At 40.7% G+C, this 4,036-nt stretch overlaps 1 long non-coding RNA gene across 1 annotated transcript; it reads left to right on the top strand.

Moving 5' to 3' along the window:
- Positions 1-2,109: 2,109 nt before the first annotated feature.
- LOC129248180 (uncharacterized) lies at positions 2,110-2,914 on the top strand. Its single transcript, XR_008582605.1, has 2 exons — positions 2,110-2,208; positions 2,279-2,914. It is a non-coding gene; the product is annotated as an uncharacterized LOC129248180 (long non-coding RNA).
- Positions 2,915-4,036: the final 1,122 nt, after the last annotated feature.

Below are 4,036 nucleotides of genomic sequence, written 5' to 3'. Positions count from 1 at the left end.
TGCGAGACGAGGGATAAATTGCGGGTTGGTGTCGAAATTCTGTCTGTAGAAAATTCTAAAAACAAAATTCTGCTTTTTAAAATTCTGCTTTTTAAAATTCTGCTTTTTTAAAATTCTGCTTTTTTAAGATTCTGCTTTTTTAAAATTCTGCTTTCTAAAATTCTGCTTTCAAAATCCTGTATTACAAAATTCTGTATTAAAAAATAATGTTAACAATGTTAAAGAGGTAATGTAATTATTTAATTTATTGTTATTATTATTTTTTATTATTATATAATAATAATTTTTTCTTCAGTTTCGATAGAATCCACCGTATTTTTGCGTAGAACTCCTTTTCTCGTGGGCGGCCTTCGGCCGCCCTTCAAAAAAATAACCCTCATCGATCCAACTCCGGCTACGCAATCCACAGTATTTTTGCGTAGAACTCTTCTAAAAAAAAACGAACAGCTGCGAAGAATTATTAAAAAAAGAAATGAATTAAGTCACACTACATAATTAAAAAGAATTGCAAAAAATATTGTAATTGGCTAAACTAAAATATTGTTATCGCTTAAACATTATACATATATGTGGAATAAATGTTTATTTTGTTACTTCTTGTATGACGAAAATCACAAAACTTGAATAAAGCAGAATTTTTCGCATTAAACATGCAGAATTTTGAAAAAGCAGAATTTTAGAAAGCAGAATTTTAAAAAGCAGAATTTTTTTTGCAATTTACAGAATTTCGTCATCCAGATTTTGTAAAACAGAATAATGACACGCTCCCATAAATTGCTTACCAAAACGATGATGTAGTAAATCCATTGTTTGATGGCGCGATAGCGTTCACCATTCACTGTTACAGTCTGTGTCAGAAAAAAGAACCGCGATCATTCATGAAATATAAAAGATATATGTATATGTATTTAAACAATTGTTTATGTACATGAAAGTATGTATGTAAGTCGAGTCGCAATTACTCATTAAGTCATGTAGTCTCCATCGTTGTCGAGTAGAGCGTGGCATCCTCTCGGCATGCTCTGAACCAGCTTTTCTGCACAAAGGGGCTTTCCGTCTGGGGACTGAGAAGGCTAGCCCATTACTGTGACACTATTTTGTTGTTTCCAGAACATTGTTGTTTTGGGTCATTATCCTCTTGCAAGACCCAATCATTGTTTCTTCTTTTTTTCACTGACTTCAAAAGTCCTCGATTGTAAATGGCCTTGCGTTTCTCAATGTGATTTTCTGAGAGCAGTGGTTTTGATGATGTGGGGCGGTAGGATATGTTTGCCTCCTTTAGTCGACGTTCGATGGTAATGATACTCACATCTATTCTCTTTTTAGCAAGAACCGATTGTGCTTGGCGTAGTCACAAAGAAGGGTGCCGTTTAAAATGTTGGACGATCACTTTATCCTGTTTTTTTGTCGTCACTCCCTTCAAGCCGCACTCGGAAAGGTCATCAACATGTTTGTACACCTTATACGGCTGATTCCACATCACAACAAACTTTTTGATTTTTCAATTACTTTTGCAGCCGCGTCGTAAGATAATTTCGGCCCTTTCGAATGCGTGCATCAAAACCCTTCGCGTACCTCTCACTCGTTTTTGTTTGCTTGCCTTTACGGGAAAGTATCGAACAACTCTAACCTGAGTTAGCACTGGCGTCGTAGCACTTGATTAGTTGTTTGTTTTCAATTGATATAATGGCTGTTCTTGAATGGCTTTGGGCTGCTTTTCAGCCCAATACTGCAATTTTGACGAAGCAGTTAAGCCAAAAATGGGCTTCATAAGTTGACTTGAGTGCGCGATGAATAACAGAGCCTCGATAGTCACGCGGGATCTGTCCAAAAAACCCCTCTTGGGAAAAGTATCTCCAATCGGATCACCCGTCATTATAAAAGGCCATGGATAAAAGATTTGAAAGGTGAGCTTTTTAGCAGACCGTTATTCGGCTCCGAGCGAATTTGACAGAATATGCTGATAGACTGACGTCACGTGAGGTGTCATAATGAACTCTCGACTGCAGGTAAGTCTTCAGGTCAATGTTCAATAGCTTTATATCACTCGTGAGAATCAAAAGCAACTTGTTTTATACTACATCCACTCGAGTGTTCAATGAGAAATGTTTTATTGGTTTTTCAAAAATTTAATCAAATCATTCAACAACTTTTCGGCATTTAATACACATCAAAATTGTAATACAAATATTTTCTTCAAAATAACAGGTATGTAAATTGCTTTTGTATTTAACACCAATACTTAGGTACTAATTTGCTGTATGTCGTCCTATTCCAGGAGCCTGCTTGAACACACCACCTCAACAACATGTGTGAACCCTGTTGCGGCTGCTGTGGCTCCTATGGCTGCCCGACAGGCCCTTGTGGGCCCTGTGGTCCATGTGGTCCATGCCGGCCTGGTGGGCCTTGTCAACCCTGCGGGCCATGTGGCCCTTGCGGCCCGCCGTCTTGTAGTCCATGTGGCCCATGCGCGCCATCGTGTGGTAGTTGTTGTAGCCCATGCGGCCCTTGCATCTCACGCGGTCCGTGCGGACCATGTGGTACTTGTGGGCCTTGCTGCAGTCCGCTTCCCTGCTGTCCATTCGGCTGTCCATGCTCCAAGTGCCCAAACCCATGCCGATATCTAAAGCCCAGGTACTGAGGCAACGCGCATTGTGGGTATCGGAAATGTGTGCGACGCAAATGTTGAACAATGGGAAAATGTTACATTTGAGGTGAAACTGGAATTTTAAATGCGCAACTACGGGAAACTGTTGGCGAACGATGACAATTGAGATGAATTAGTGCATCCCTAAAGATTGTGGGAGGACTTCGTGTTTTACCATGTCTCCTATTGTTCATTTGATATTTTGTATGAAGAAAATTTTGACTTATTTTTTAAATATATACTATATACCTGTATTTTTTAAGAAAACATTTAAGATTTTTGAACCCACGTTAACCTGGGGTCTGCGGCCAAAGATGATGGCATGGTCTTATAAGACAATAATAGTGCCAATGATCACCTACGTCTCTCTGGTATGGTGGCCAAAAGTAGACCAAACCAAGACTCAGATGACACTTAACAAAGGTATACAGAATAGCCTGTCCGAGCACAACGGGAGCACTACGAACCTGTCTCACAGCCGCTTTAGAAATGGCCACTGTACTCATTTCACTATATCTTGTAGCCAAAGGGACGATAGTCAGTGCAGATCTAAGGCTTCCTAATCTATTCCATCTCAAAGACGGCACTCTTACAGGACATGTAGGGATTCTGGGTTCAATCCTGAAATCTCCGTGCCTTACAGTACACGATAAGATCGAAAAGAAACTAGATTTCTCCAAGAAATTTAAAGTGGTCATTAGTGACCGCTCAGCGTGGAGAAACAATGAAATATCCTTATAGCAGGGCGCAAAGGTATGGTTTATTGATGGGTCCAAAATGGAAAACGGTAGTGCTGGGGTTGGAATTGTCGGACCACATTTGAAAAAGCCAATTGCAATGGGGAAAACGACTTCAATTTTCCAGGCGGAAGTCCACGCCGTACAGCTGTGTGCCAGAGAATGTCTACGGAGAGGCACGCGCGGTGCCAATATTAACATTCTGTCTGACAGTCAAGCAGCTCTAAAGTCGCTGGATAGCTTCTCATTCCCATCAAGGTTGGTCTGCGATTGTTTTAAAATCCTCTTGATGCTAGACACTTTGTTACCTTGTTGTGGGTTCCGGGACATGAGGGTCACGAAGGGAATGAAATTGCGGACACTTTAGCGAAAAAGGGGGCAAACACCCCCTTCATAGGTCCCGAAACGGTCTGCGGGGTAAATAACAGCTTCGAAAGTGCCTTTCTGCGTGAGCAGGAACAACGAGGCCTAATCGATTACTGGGGAACCCAATCGGGCATGCGGCAATCGAAAAGACTCATAGATCCAGAACGGATAAAGGCAGAAGCAATCTTTAACCTAAGCAGAAAGGACATAAAACTTTACAGTGAACTACGAGCAGGACACTGTAAACTTAATTATCACATGAAAAAGATAGTTACGATAGAAAACG

The sequence above is a fragment of the Anastrepha obliqua genome, chromosome 5 (genome assembly GCF_027943255.1).
Source record: "Anastrepha obliqua isolate idAnaObli1 chromosome 5, idAnaObli1_1.0, whole genome shotgun sequence".
Classification (NCBI taxonomy): Eukaryota; Metazoa; Arthropoda; class Insecta; order Diptera; family Tephritidae; genus Anastrepha; species Anastrepha obliqua.
The sequence above is the reverse complement of the archived record's forward strand: the minus strand, read 5'-3'. Positions and strand labels throughout refer to the sequence as shown.